This window comes from Mixophyes fleayi, chromosome 7 (genome assembly GCF_038048845.1).
Source record: "Mixophyes fleayi isolate aMixFle1 chromosome 7, aMixFle1.hap1, whole genome shotgun sequence".
NCBI lineage: Eukaryota > Metazoa > Chordata > Amphibia > Anura > Limnodynastidae > Mixophyes > Mixophyes fleayi.
In genome coordinates, this window is record NC_134408.1 from 80,444,445 (window position 1) to 80,461,053 (window position 16,609).

Below are 16,609 nucleotides of genomic sequence, written 5' to 3' on the forward strand. Positions count from 1 at the left end.
ATAATAAATATTTAGATAAAATTAACAAAACAAATCACATTTAATACAAAAACATGACCGGAACATGCAAGGAAGATGGAGTACGGACAGTTATGAGCCATAGGGTAAAAGGCTCGGACAATGACAGCTTACATTCTAGATGAAGGTTTTAATGACAGACAATAGGGACAAATATGACATTAGGCTTAGTGATCCATGTTGATAGCAGAGGAGGTGAAGTCTAAATGATCCAAGTTGTAGGAGGGTGTGAAGAAGGGGTGATGGGTAACAGGGATAGGGATGATGGGCAGGGGGGAATGGGAAGAAGGGGAACAGGGGTGTTAAGGTAGGATTGGAGGGTGAAGAGGATGAGACAGTAAAGGATTGAGTAGAAAGGGTATGTGTGGAGCTAGGGCACTTAAATAAGCATTGCAGGTGGAGACATTTTGCTATTCATAATTTACCCTGTTAGTGAGATGTATTAGACATAGTGGTTGATGTAGGTGCCTAGCAAACATTGTTGCATTATCATATACTGTATATAGCTATTGATGACAAAAATACTGATAATATTGACTTCCTTATTAATCTTATCTTACTTAACCTCCTGAAGAGCAAGGGCCAGAAGACTGTTTTGACACAGGGTAGTGAACCAGAGGAATGTACATGGTGGATTTAGCTGAAGGCTTCGGGCAGATAACGGGCTAAGTGAGCACAAATCTATGTGGCAAGAAATGTCAAAGTTAAATAAATTGATGAAGTCAGCTAAATTGATTAATATTGGTTTACCGTGGGGTTGCGATTAGTATGCTGCATCTAATAATGCAATCGCACGGGTAAACAACACACACACATTTACACTTACATTTGTAAATAGTACACCTTTAATAAAGTTCAAACTCACATCAGTTTATTAGTAAGACTCAATGATTATTTATGCTAAGATAACTTTACATTAAAGGTAATTATGGTTCAGACCCTAAGAAATGTAAGTTGTTTGGTCTTATATTATTCCTCATTTCACCAGAAGAAATCCGGTATCAGCGGCTAAGCGATTGCTAGTTATGATTATTATAGGATTGATACTCTCTAATACTGTATACAGCACATGTTAATAGGTTGGTGTAAACTGAATTTAGGTGGTTCCCTCAAGCAAGACATGTGCTCAGCTGTTGGAGTGAGTTGCTCCCTCTTTCGGACAGATGACTCCTTTTAAACTAACCTATGACCAGCATCCTTCTGGAACATCATAAAACCTGGACCAATGAAGAATGACCTTAGTTTTTATTTGTGTACATTGTGATATCATCACTGTTTTTTGTTAACTCAAACTGTATATAAGCAAGCCCCTGGCCCAGTAACAGCCTCATTGACTGCAGACGTCAGGACTGAAGCTGTACCTGGATGTATTCAGTTATACTTTCTTGTATTTTGTTATTCCTTATTATACTTCATCATAGTTTGCTGTAATTCATCTATATTTTGCTACTAAATCTCTTAGTGCGTTGGAACCACATTAATCGCATTTGACAATATTTATTTGTAGCGATAATGCGGACATAGTAAAACTAAGCTGGAACACCAGCTCAAAATGGCATCAGTAGCAGATAGCGCAGACTGCATGGAGAGCAATAGCACACTGAACAGGATCCGCTGGAAGCTGAGTAGTAGAAGGAAGCTAGTAACCAATGTTGTTAACCTGGATCTCTAAGGAGCTCCAGAAGCCTGTCTACTGGCGATTCCTGCTCACAGTCACCACCATCAGTGGTAAAATCAAGCAAATAAAGCAGTGGAAAGACGAGGACCCAAGAAGTATACAGATGGTCTGGGGGGCAGAGACGCTTGGGGACTGGTAAGCTCGTCTGTCGATTTGACTTGGAGCAGTGTCCAGTTGACACCAGGGGGGTGCAGCTGCTAAGAGCTAGTCGTGGGGCCTCCTGATGATCAGACCATACCTTCAGACATAGCCAAAGCACTTGGCTTCTCTTGTTGAGGGGGAGGAGCCGTTCACAAAATCAAAGCAATAGGAGGTATAGTTATACTGGAAGGGGATAGAGATAGTGTCAGGGGGTGGAGGACATACCCAGAACACAGAAGTACCAATCAGTCAATCACAGCAGTGAGAAAAAAGGCTGAAAGGTTCTTACCAAAAGTTCCAAAGGAATAGACAAGCACTGGCGCTTTACTTTAAAAAAAAGTTGGCTTCTTGGCCTATGTTTCACAGAAAATTTTGTAAAGCTAAGGACCATCTGGTAATCCTCCCATTCATATAATTTTTCTAACACTTGTGGTCAGTAACCAGCTTAAATTCTCTCCCCAAGAGGTAATATCTGAGTGTGTCCAATGCCCATCTAATTGGCACGCTTCTTTTTCAACAATGGCATCGTAACATTCATTTTTGTTAAGTTTTCTACTCAGATAATTCACTGAGTGTTCTTTCCCATTCTTATTCTGAGACAGAACAACACCTATCCCTACCGCTGAGGCATCTGTTTGTACAACAAATTCTTCTTTAAACTCTGGTGTTAGCACTGTCATTGTTGTGGTTCTGTTTCTGTGTGGAAGTGGTAGTGATGAAGTACACATACCTTGGTGTGTATCTGCTTGTTTGTACTGGGTATTGTTCCTGAGTGGTTCTTTTGGGTGGAGGCAGGCAGGATTTGTTGATTGTCTTGGTTGTTCTTAGTGCTCTGTTGTTTCGTTCAGGTGTTGGTATAAATCTTTAGTTCCTAGTGTTGCGTGCTATTGGGTTCTGTTTGACAGAGTTGGGGAAGTAGATGGGGGATGGCGCTGACCTTTTTGCCATTTTTGAAATATTAAAAATGTTCAGACATATTAAACATATCTCATCAGACTATAACTCATCTAAATAAATGTAGTAGTAGACATGTCTACTGTGTGAGTAATAGACTATATCTATGTTTCCAATCACGGCTCTCAGCAGTGTTCCAAAGCCAGTGAGCTGTCACAGTGGAGGTTTCAGCACCTGCAAGTATTGGCACAACTACACAGAGAGGCGCGGAGTCTAACATGCTGCCGGTTTTCACCAGGGACCCCCGCAAGGAGGTTTGGACTTCGCGGCGAACGACATGCAGGTCGCGGCCCTCCCAGGTAGCTACTTGCGAGATGACGGAGAAATACGTGGTCATACAGGCAGGGTCAGGAACCAAGCGGGCAGATAAGGTACAGAATCAAGAGACGAAGAGGAGTCAGCAGGCGGAGGTCAATCCGGAGAGTAATGCTGTACAAAAGGGAGATCCACAAAGCGAGGTCAGGAAAGCCGGGTCAGTAACAGGAGAAGTCAGGCAAAATAGAATATAATATGGAGCTGGAACTCTGGAGACAAAACAACCAGTTGCTCTGGCACCCTAGTGGTGTCAGAGTAGGCTATTTAAAGGAAGTGACCAGCCCTCATTGGTGGGCAGTGAGTCGGCGGTCAGACGCGCTGACCGCCGAAGGAAGTCCAGCAGTGCGTCCCGTTGCTATGGCGACGGGCGCGCATGCGCACCACGCCGCCGGAAGAAGCGTCCCCGTTGCTTGGCAACGGGGCGCTCAGGCGGAAGAAGACGCCTGTCCCTGCCTAACGAGGAGGCGCAGGGACGGCGTCTGATATGAGCTAACTGAACTGAATGAACTAACTAGATCAGAATGAACTAATCACCAAAATGAACTAGATTTCCCATCACTAGATTAAACGTGGTGAGGCTATTGGATGTAAGGGCATAGCCGACAGAGCTATTCTATCCTTCCAGGGTGTTTTTCTGATTCATATGATAGTTTTGTTCGGGTTTTATTTTTCCTGACTTGAACACTTTATTAAACTCAATCACCTTCTCCATGATTTCAAATGGACCCTGTTACTTTGCCAAAAATTTACTCTCTACAGTTGCAACAAGAATAAGCATTCTGTCCCCAAGTGCAAAAGTGGGTACTTGGACGGGATGGTTGTATACCCTCTGTTGAGCCTGTTGGAATTGCTCCATGTGCTCCCTCACTATCAGCACAAAGGCAGCAATTATTTCCTGAATTTGAGAAACATGCTCACTAAAACTTCTATATGGACTGGGTTTCCCCTCCCATGCCTCCTTTGCCATATTCAATAAACCTTTAGGATGTCTCCTGTATAACAAATCAAACAGAGAGAAACATGGAGACGATTGTGGAACTTCCCTAATGGCCATCAACACATATCATCATCATCATCATCATTTATTTATATAGCGCCAGCAAATTCCGTAGCGCTTTACAATTGGGAACAAACATTAATAAAACAATACTGGGTAATACATAAAGACAGAGAGGTAAGAGAACCCTGCTTGCAAGCTTACAATCTATGGGACAATGGGAGTTTGAAACACAAGGACATGTGCTACATCATAAGGTAAAAGTACTGAGTGGGCTGTGTGTGTACCAATGTTGGTCAGAGAGTTGTTGTCTTGTGTTAGCTGTGTAGAGGGTGGTAATAGGGGAGATTAAGATGGTGGTTCAGGAATATCATAAGCTTGTCTAAAGAGGTGGGTTTTCAGAGAACACTTGAAAGTTTGGAGAATAGAGGAAAGTCTTACTGTGCGAGGGAGGGAATTCCACAAAGTGGGTGCAGCCCGAAAAAAGTCCTGTAACCGAGAATGGGAGGATGTGATGAGAGTGGAAGAGGGACGCAGATCTTGTGCAGAATGGAGGTGTCGTGTAGGGAGATATTTTGAGACAATTGAGGAAATGTATGTCGGTGCAATTTTGTTGACGGCTTTGTATGTTAGTAGAAGAATTTTATATTGGATTAGATGAAATGTAGAGACTGACAGTGGTTCAGCAGAGGAAGAACGGTTTGCAAGGAAAATCAATCTAGTCGCTGCGTGCATAATAGAATGAAGGGGTTCAAGTCTGACTTTGGGAAGACCAGTAAGGAGGGAATTGCAATAGTTGATGCGGGAGATGATGAGTGCATGAATTAAGGTTTTTGCGGTGTCTTGTGTGAGATATGTGCGTATTCTGGAAATGTTCTTTAGATGTATGTAACATGATTTAGATATAGAGTTGATGTGGGGAATAAATGATAGTTGTGAGTCAAGGATAACACCTAGGCAGCGAGCTTGGGTGGTGGGATTTATGGTCATGTTATCAACAGAAATAGAAATGTCAGACAGGAAGCTTCAGTTTTTGGGTGGGAATATTATTAATTCAGTTTTTGAAAGATTGAATTTGAGTTGGAGAAGACATCCAAGATGAAATGGTAGAAAGACAGTCAGTAACGCGAGACAACACAGATGGTAAAAGATCAGGAGAGGATAGATAGATTTGTGTATCATCCGCATAGAGATGATACTGAAATCCAAATGAGCTTATTAGTTTTCCAAGAGAAGTGGTGTAGATAGAGAAAAGCATAGGGCCTAGGACTGAGCCTTGCGGTACTCCAACTGATAAAGGAAGCGGAGCAGAGGTGGATCCAGAGAAATTAACAATTAAAGAGTGATTAGATAGGTAGGATGAGAACCAGGATAGGACACTGCCTTCAAGACCTAGGGATTGTATCGTTTGTATGAGGAAAGTGTGGTCAACAGTGTCAAATGCAGCAGAGAGATCTAGGAGAATTAGAAGAAAGTAATGGTTTTTACTTTTTTACTTTTTCTGATCAAATCATTGACAACCTTGGTCAGCGCAGTCTCTGTGGAGTGTTGAGAGCGAAAGCCTGACTGAAGAGGATCCAATATGTTGTTTGCTGTAAGAAAGTGTGTGAGATGAGTGTAGGCAATTCTCTCGAGAAGCTTGGAGGGGCACGGGAGCTGAGAGATGTGGCGGTAATTTGCGAGAGAGTTTGGGTCAGAATTTTTGTTTTTTTAAAATGGGAGTAATCACTGCATGCTTGAATAGTGATGGAAAAATACCAGTAGAAAAAGATAGATTACAGATTTTAGTTAGAGGGGGAATGAGCACAGGAGACAGGGACCTACTAATTTGTGAGGGAATGGGATCAAGAGGACAGGAGGTAGAGTAGGAAGATGAGAACAGAGTAGAGAATTCTTCTTCATTTGTGGGATCAAATGAAGAGAGAGTATTAGAGGGTGCTACAAAGGAATTGAGCTGATTGCTTGTCGAGGGAGATGATACCATTTCAAGTCTGATCTTATATGATAACAGATAATACCAGCTACTTCCATCTTTGTCTACACCTTTTATAATATGCATTTTAAGGTTCCTAAGTGTAAAAGGGCTTAATGTCCAACTCACAAACAACAGATGTCCAGTTTACTTCACATACAAATAGCTTTTTTTTATCCCTATAAAGGATTCCAATGTTTTTCCACAGGTAATGAGGCAGATAGACTGTGCAAACTGACAGCCTTTTAAACCACACCTTGCAAGTGCATCTATTAATTGGCCTACAGTCTGACAGGCAGGGCCGAAGACCTGCAGTGGACCTAATGAATAGAAACCCAGGAAACCCTTGATCCGGCTGTTAAGCCAAAAGCTTTTGGAAAATTGTCTTTCCAATACTATAAATTTCCCTGGAGTTTAAAGCACATAAGTCAGAAACCTGGGACTTACATACAGTTCATCAATGACTTTGCCAACGTTTCTGTTATATAGTGACTGAAGTGTAAATTTAGAAACATCAATATGAAAACTGTAATGGGAATGTAAGTGAATGGAATTTGATACTTATACAATGAAGGCAACAGGAGAAGTATGGCATACCACCAAATAAACCGCCACTTCGACCACTGCCATATATAAATAATTGAAAACTATAGGACTTCATCTTGGCGGATACTACAATCCAAAGGAATAGGCCATATTCAGGTATGTGTGTGTGTGTATATATATATATATATATATATTTATATATATATATAATTTGCAATAACACTAATTACAAAACAACCTAACAACTAAGTCATATAACAAACAGAGGAATTGTAAAGATATAGTTTAGACTTGATAGTAATTCATGCAGCAAAAGCATTATTGGGAAATAAGTTACCCTGAGATCTTAGAGGGAGGCTCTGTATCTCAGTAAGAACTTTACAATGCTGACAGGTTACCTAAGTTAAGGACAGAAACCTCCCTTGGAGCAGAAGGGCAGAACCTGTGTTGCCCATTTTAAGAGAGAGAACAGGTGATAGAGTGAGACAGTGTAAAAGCCAAAGTGAAAATAATAGTAATAGTCATCAATTCCATGCGTGCCTGTGAACCATTGTCAATATCATTCACTGTTTGAAACTAAGTGAAATGATAAATTAATAAAGAAGTGTAATTTCACAGAGAGATGGTCTGATGTCTATTCTACTAACATCTTTTTCTTTTTAAATCCAGTATTTTTATTGAAATTTTTTAAGATATAAACATACTAAACAACAAAAAGAAAAGAAAAACAATCGCATACATATCGGAATTAAATGACGGAATTTACAAGATTACATTAAAGCATAATAATAATAAATGTGCTATATTCATTCAGGATCATACATCGTAAATGCTTATACATAAGTATGTTACACATGCAGGGTTTATTACATGGACTCAGATACTTATTATAAGAACTGCGGTAGCAATACATTTAAGTAGATAGAGCATCTGTACTAGATGACATAGGATAGAATGGAGACTCTAACCATCTGTACCATATATTCTCAAATTTCTTCAGAGCTTGTCTGCTAGTATAAACAAATCTCTCGTGCCTTATGGTGGTATTGACCAGTGCCTTCCAATTTTTAACCGTGGGACTCGTCGGGGCCAACCACAGCCTCGCTATACAGACCTTAGCCAACATCAATAACTGTGAAATGTACATTTTTGTCAGTTTATTAACTTTCCCCTTCAATCGGAGCCCAAAGAGACAAGTGGCCGGTGAACTAAGAGACACTTCAATTCCAGTAACCTGAATACATCTCCTGATCCTTCGCCAGAAGATTTGTATACATGAACACTCCCATAGAAGGTGCCAAAAGTTAGCATTGATCGAATTTCAGACAGTAAGGGGTAGCATCCGGGCGAAATTTTGCCAATCTAATAGGGGTAAAGTAGGCCCTGTGTAAGATAAACACCTGTATTTGTTGAAATTTTAATGATGAAGTATAACCTTTAGTACTGTCTGTAACCATTTCCCACTCCTTGTCTGATAAAGGGCCAATATCTATTTCCCACTGATTCCTCAAACCATCCAAATCATCTGCAGTGGATTCATACAGAAGACATGAATACATTTGAGAGATCAGACCTCTATAACCCAAGGCCTGTAATTGTTTCCTCAGTGGATCCACCCCAAACACCAAAGTCTCCCCTTTAAATTGTGTGTTTAGGGCGTGTCGTAACTGAAGGTAAGAATAAAACATTGTTCTGGGTACAGAGAATTCCCCAACCAACTGTTCGAAGGATTTAAGTACATTTGTATCATAAAGCTGACCTACCGACACCACACCCAACCGAGACCACTCCCTGGCCCTCTTCACTGTATTCAACTTCTCAAATTTCTTTGCCCCCAAGATAGGAGTATATGGATCAATGTCAGTTTGTTTCATTATTTTATTACAGATTGTCCAAATCTTAACTGCCTGAATCAGGAGCGGAGGAGCCCGCATACCAAGCCGCCCCGCCAGCAGTGACTGTAAGGGAGTGTGATTAGAATTAAATTGGTGTACCAACACCCAATGTAGCTCATGGTAATCGGGGTCCGAAACCCATGCCTTAAGGTGGACCAATTGAGAGGCAAAATAATATAATTTCAAGTTAGGAAGTGCAAATCCACCAGAAGATCTGGATCTATACAGCGAGCTGAGCTTGACCTTAGCCCTTCCCCCTCCCCAAACCAATGAAATCAAATAGCTATCAATGCATCGGAAAATGGAGGGTGGAATATATACAGGTGACTGCTGGAGTATATATAAAAACTTTGGCTGCACCATCATCTTAATTAAATTTATCCTACCGGAGACAGAAAGTGGGAGCTTCTTCCATACATGAGTTTTTTCTTTAATGTATTTGATCTGGGGCCACAAATTAAGTTCTACATATTCAGCGGGGGTATTAGAGATCCATATTCCCAAGTATTTGAATTTCGATGCCCATTTTAACTGTAAGCCTTCTGGCATTGTCACGGGACACTCCCATCCCAGAGGGAACACGCTAGATTTATCCCAATTAATTTTTAGGCCGGAAAAAACTCAAATCCATCAACCACCCGCAGCAAATGTTTTAGGGAAGTGTCGTGATCTGAAAGGAACAACAGCATATCATCTGCATATAATGCCACCTTATCCTCTCTGTGCTCTGATCTAAGTCCCACAATTCTCTATCATGCCGGATCTTACAGGCCAGCGGCTCTATTGCTAATGCAAACAGGGCCGGAGACAACGGGCATCCCTGTCTAGTACCCCGCTCTAATTGAAATTGTTGAGAAAGATGCCCATTGACACAGACCCGCGCCACTGGATGTGAATACAAAAGTTTAACCCATTTTATAAATTCCGGGCCCACTCCAAATCGGGACAATACCTCCCACAGGTATGGCCACTCCACCGAGTCAAACGCCTTGGCTGCGTCCAAGGACACCACAACTTCGCTCTCAGAAGAGGGTGACCGCACCTGCAGGAGAGTATACAGCCTTCTAAGATTGATAGACGTGGATTTGCCCGGCATAAATCCCTTCTGATCCGGATGAATTAATTCCAGCACCACTCTACTTAACCTCAAAGCCAGTAATTTTGCTAGAATCTTAACATCATTTGACAAAAGTGAAATCGGGCGGTAGGACTCAGGGTACAACAAATCTTTCCCTGACTTAGGCAGCACCACCACTATTGCCTCTGCCATTGAAGGGGAAAGAGCGCCAATCTCACCCAGCTCGCTGAATGTATCCAACAACCTAGACACAAAAAAGGGCCGGTGTTTTTTATATAATTCAATTGGGATTCCATCTACTCCAGGGGCTTTACCATTAGGGAATGACATAATAGCTATATCAATCTCTTCAAGAGTAAAGGGTGAGTCCAAAAACTCCCTACTATCATCGGAGAGGACAGGAAGGGAGATACCATTCAAATACTGCTGTAACGTATCCATGTCATATCTGACCTGTGACTTATATGTATTCGTGTAATATTTATGAAATACCTCAACAATATCAGGCATCAGATACTTCTTAACCCCACTGTCATCACAGATAACCGGTACTGCTGCATCTGCCCTCTCCGCCCTTGTCAGATAAGCCAGGAAGCTACCATTTCTATCGTCCTCTGCATATCGTACATGCTTAGAAAACAGAAATTTACGTTTGGATTTCTCAAATACATACTCTACCCACTCTCTCTGGGCCAACTGCCATGTTCCCCTTGCAACCTCAGTTTTGTCCGCAATGTATTGTGCTTCTAAGGATTTACACTTTTTCTCTAATATGTGTTCTTTTTGTCTGGACGACTTTTTAATTTCAGCTATGCCAGCAATTAATGTCCCCCTTAGGAAAGCCTTAAAAGCGTCCCAAACTATAGGTGGCCTTGCTGTTACCAGATTATCTACAAAGAAGCCTTCCCACTGTGTCACCAAGGTCGCTCTTGTACCCATCAAGGAGAGCCAGAAGGGATTTAATTTCCAAAAGGACTGGCCTCTATCAATTTCAAAATCAATAGATAGGCAGAGGGGCGAGTGGTCAGAAATTCCCCTAGGCCTATATTCCACGCTCCTCACCAGCGGTACCAGAGAGTGTGACAGCAGAGCCAGATCAATTCTTGAAAATGCATTATGTGATGTAGAAAAGCAGGAGAATTGGACATCTTCTGAGTGCCTCAAACGCCATACATCTACTAACCCCATTTCCTCAACCAGAGCAGAAAAAGCCGACTTAGAGTTGCCAACTACAGCATTTTTCTCTCGCCATCTGTCCACCTCTCCATTTATCACATTATTAAAATCCCCTATACAAATGGCTGGAACATCTGGGAACAATGCCATGAATTCTCCACATTTCCTTAACACCTCACCATTATACGGTGGGGGTATATATACAGCTAACAGAATCACCGGAACCCAATTAATGACAGCCTTCATCAGTACAAACCTTCCCCCTGCATCCACTTGAATTTTTTCCAAGGAGAAGCAGAGACGTTTATGTACCAATATAGAGACCCCTCGAGAATTAGTCGTGTACGTAGAGTGGTATGCCCTACCTACCCATGCTTTTTTAAGGGTGAGTATTCTATCACCGTGTAAGTGAGTCTCCAATAGACAAACAATATCAGGATCATTTTTTCTAATTTGTCTTAGTACAAGAGAACGTTTCACAGCATTATTTAGGCCCCGCACATTCCAGGAGAGAATTTTCAGCTCCTTATCAGATGTACCAGAATACATATAATAGCAGTCCCTCTTATCTCACTACCCCGCATCCCACACCCCTGCAGAGCATACATTGACATACTTATAAGCACATATAATCCTTGTCTATATATTTGCGATAACATTAAAACTACCCACAACTTAAATAACTTTAATACTAAATCCATACCCCCACCCTGTATACTTCACTCAACTTAAGTATACCTTAAACCCTAACTTAAATTACCTTAAGATATTCAGCAGGCCAGCACACTACCAAAAAAAGGTCACCCGCCAACCCGCAAAATACCAGAAGATAGAGGAAGGAAAAGGGGCGAATTGAGACAAAAGAGGAAAAGAATGGCCTTAAAGCCATTACAGCCCATTACATTTTTTTTTTATTTTTTTTACAGTGGACCTTTCAATCACAGACCCCACCTGAGCGAAATACATTTTTTTTTTTTTTGTACCACAGAAGAGAAATTACATTATGTATAGCAAATACCATGCATAATATCAATGACAAATCAGCAATGTCCAAAGGACTATCAGGAGAGACATAAAAAAAGTACTCATCCAGCATCAGCGTCCAGCAGCAGCTAGGCGGTCCAACCAAATTGCAGCCTCTCGGGGAGTATCAAAAAAGGATGTACGGCCCTCCGAAACCACTCTCAACTGGGCAGGGAAAATCATGGCATATGGGATCTGTAAATCTCTCAATCTTCTCTTCACCGGAATGAATTGAGCCCTGTTCTTATGTACATCCAGAGCGAAATCAGGATACATTGCTACTCGCTGACCATTGTATTCCACTGAACCTTTCTGCCTAGCCAAGCGTAGAATGGTATCTCGGTCACGATAGTGCAACAATTTGGCTATGAAGGTGCGTGGGGGGGCTCCAGGAGGGGGTGCTTGAGTTGGAATACGGTGGGCCCGCTCCACTGCGAATTGGGCTGTAAATGAATCTGTACCAAACAGTTGGATTAACCACTTTTCCAAGAAGGATTCTGGGGAGACACCTTCTGCCTTCTCGGGCAATCCAACCAACCGAATGTTGCTGCGACGCAAATGCCCCTCCATATCCTTAAGCTTTTGTTTAAACAGAGAGGCCTGCGACTCCAGACTCTCCAACCGGCCCGCAACTGGTGCAGAAGTGTCCTCCAATATAGACACACGTGTCTCCACTTCACCCACTCTCTCCCTGATTTTTTGCACGTCTTGCCGGAGAAGAGAGAGGTTCACCTGCACCTCTCCTATTTTATCCGTAACACGCTTTTCAGATGCCCCAATGGCCTGTAGGACCTGCTGTAATGTAACTTCAGGGTCCGCCAGTGGAGCCGACAAAGGGGGGGTAACGGGATGTGATGCATTTCCTGAACCAGAGGCTGTAGTGGAGGAGCGAGCAAAGCGGTCCAATTTTCCCGCTGCGGTGGACTGGTTATGTTTGCCCATAATTTCACAGGAAAGATGGGATGATATTTATCCTATAAGCTTATATGCAACCCTGTAACCTGTATAGCTTTAATTACGTATAGGCGTACAGCTCAGATTGTATTGCTAGCAGTGCATTGCAGCAAGTTATCTTCACAGAGAAAGGTATATCTCCTCCAACACTGATAATGATAATCAAATAAGTCCAGAGCCCAATTCAGTTACTCCTCACTTGTACAAGGATATAAATATAAATATAAGGATATAAATATACCTGTTTCAGATGGATATCACAGGCTGTGTTCACCTAGGCCAGTATGTGGTATTACAGAGGCGCTATGTTCCAGCAGTCATCAACTGCCACAAACTGCCACAGACTGCCTGTAGTATTCCTCTACCCAGATGCTCAACTCTTTCTCTCCCAGTCTTGGGTAAAATGGCAAGAGCACTATCAAAACAGGTACACTATGTACAGCAACTATTCGGATGCACAGTTTTGGGTCCAAAAGTTTCTTTATTCCACTATAACGGAGATCAACAGGATATCTGGGATGGAGAGCTCGTAACTGTGCTTGTTACTCCATGCTCGTCCAGGCCACGCCCCCCATTCTACTAACATCTTAGTTGCGCTACTACACCTTTGTCATCTCAACTACTGAAATGGTTATTAAACTTTCATGTGCACGGCCATTTTACACTTTAAACTCAGAGTTGGGATAACAAAACGATTGAGCAAGGCTAAAAGAAACCAGTAGGAAATATATGCATTTAATATGTGAGTTGCACCTACACCACCAGACCGGCGTAGAAATGGCTACATATATAGGGAAAATATTTGTGATTCATTGACTTGTGATTTGTAGTCATTTCACATCAGTTATTCTTAGTGTGTGTGGTAGTCATTTTTTATGGGTTTTTTTTCCTTTTGAAATATGACTATTCAAATAAGAATAAAGAAGATATATTTGGTGAACTAGGGTTTTGAGGGGCTCCGTAAGAGTCTCAGCACTTTTCAGCATGGGGATGATAACCTCTGGGAGAGGATTTTGTGTTGTTCCACAGAGGTACCAGCCATGACTATTTTTACTATGGTTTATGGTCCCCCACTTTACAGCTTGCCTAACACTGGGGCTGGTTGTAGATTTGGGGTGGGGACATACTACCTGTATTTAAAGGATTATTTCCATTATAATAAATTTGTCAAACTGCATTGTGTGTGTAAACTGTTTTGTATTTTTAAAACTATAGGTCAAGATTTTGACAGCTTCATGCTGGTACAGAGTTCAAATTGTTTTGCTGAGGGGGACATTGCTGTGCACTGGAGGGAACACCCCTGAAAATGCACCCTCTTCACTATTTTATCTTATTACAGTAATCTCATTTCTCCACTGCTCCACAAAATAAGGTACAGCAGTGCACCTACTGCATGGTTTGCAAGCAATGCCTTCACTCCACCGAACTCCTCCCCTTTTCTATTGCAACATCTTTTTCTTATCAAATGGAACTGTGTTGCTCTACAAACCGGTGTGTCCTGGTGGAAGTTGGATAGCAGTATTTACGCTGTGGAGATAGCATTTTGTGCTTTGTATATGACCTTTACTGTCTTTCCATGTCTGCTCTCTAATAAAGGGGCGCTTCAGATGAGCTAACAAGAGGCACTGGTATCTTTATAGCTTCTTGTCTGCATTCTCTTAAATTATCATAGTGGTAGACTCAGCAGGTACCAATAAATTGCTTATTCTGTCAATATCCATGCAAGAGGATTATACTGCAGCTACCTAGGATGCTATAATTCTGCTCCAGATTAACTGTTGCTGTCCTGCTATTCAACATCTTCTTTCCACCACCATGACCAGCACATCTCCCAGACATGGCAAAAAAAAAAAAAAAGTACAAAAATAAGCAAACAGAGGATGCAAGTTTTACTCTTTTGTGGAAACATTCTGTTTAAGTAGTGGAACATCAATGTATTAAGTCCAATATCTAACCACTATTATCTGGACTGCAGCATATCCTTGGTGTTTCCATGTCTAAGATCTTGAAACCGTCTTTATGTCGCATGTACCCTAGAGTGTCTTTGTTTACCAATAAAAATATTTTGCATGCTGATAGTGCAGTGCATTCAAAGTGTCAACTATTTAATTAGAAGGAAATTATAAATTAAATAGACATATATAATAGCACTGACACCTCAAAATCTGAAGTGACCTGCATTACATCATGTTATTCACAAAGTGAATATTTATTGTGTTTTATGGCATTTCCCACATCACCCTAGAAGCAACATTCATTTAAAACCCAAGAGCCTTTCTCCCCATTAGACAACATGATTATTATGAAATCTGGGACACGTTTTATGCCTGATTAATCAGCTTACATAACTGTGTTTCAGCATCGGAAATGCTTTGTATGGAATTACTCATGCTTCTCAAATGGAGGAGGTTTCATTAGGTCATGCAGTGTAAAAGTTGTTCAAACTGAGACTAAGACATTTCAGGGGAAATAACTAAAATGCAGATTTCCTAATGTGAACTCTAAGAATACATTGCCATAAAAGTTGCTTTATTTAGAACTCACAGGGTTCCAAATAAATAAATAAATAAATAAATCATAGCATATAAATCCAGTTATAAAACACAAAAGTGATTTTCCTTCAAGTAATGCTCATTGACATGCTGTACATAAAAAGACAGTAAATTTCAAGTGAGACTGTAGAATACTAATGGGATAAATTCTGTAAAATGGAGAAGAAAGTTAACTCAAGCGTTGTCATCTCTTGGATTTCCTCCTTTAGACTTAGTATTATCTAATAGAAGGGTTTAAAATCAGATATACAATTATGGTTGAATTTAAGACACTTAATTTCTACCTGAATAAAACATTTTTAAAAGACTTGTAAAAAACGTTATTTCTATCTACCAAGTTTATTCGACTTAGAAAAAAATGAATAGAAATGTCTACCCAAACACTTTTTTAATATTAACTCTGACTAGAAAGGATCAGAGCAGTAGGGATCAGTTGTGGGTACCCCTGCCATTTGTTAGATGCATACCCCCTGGCACCAATGAATTCTGTCAGCACAAAATGTGTTGAGAGCACTCACCAATCAGTACTTTGGAAATTTGTAAGCACTGATCTTCTCAAGTAATTGGAAGCAGGAGAACTAGTCATTATAAAGGGACGATTTTGATGATCGTTGGGAAAGTGGATTTAATATTATAAAATGTATTTGGGTGGATATCTTCTTAAAAGCTTACAGACTAGGATATTATCCCCTAATTTAATAGAATGATAACAGTAAAAACGAAGTAAGTATTACTGCAGGTATATACCTCATGACAAGCAATTGATATAAAAATAAAACATTATAGATGTGAAGGCGCAATTCCACTCCTAAAACATGCCTCCTGCAATGGAGAATTCAGAAGGGGGCATAGTCAGCCTCCAGGAGGCTGTGACGAAACGAGTGTGATAACCCTGTAAACATTCTGTTTCTCGTTTCTCACATAATGTTGATTATAGCAAGTACTTTTTATAGCCCATGCTTTTGTTCCCCAGCTCACCAGACTTCAACTGCATTGTCCAATAACATGTGGCTAAGGGGACATTGTAGTTCAGTGTAAATATGTATATTGTGTATTATATATGGATGACTTGCAGTAAGGTTATTCACTGTCTTAAAGTGAAGCCAGGAGGGTTATGGGTAAAGATCAGGTGGTTTCCAGGATACAGGTGAGAGGGCTGAAGCTAAATTCATTCTCCCCCCATTCCTTCTCCCCCCTCCTTCCTCTACAGGAAGCATGGAACAGCTGGGGACCCTGTGACATCAAAAAGTAGTGTAAGGGGTTAATTTTAGGAGGGACTCACTGCTACCTTATCCTTGGAAGTAGGGAAG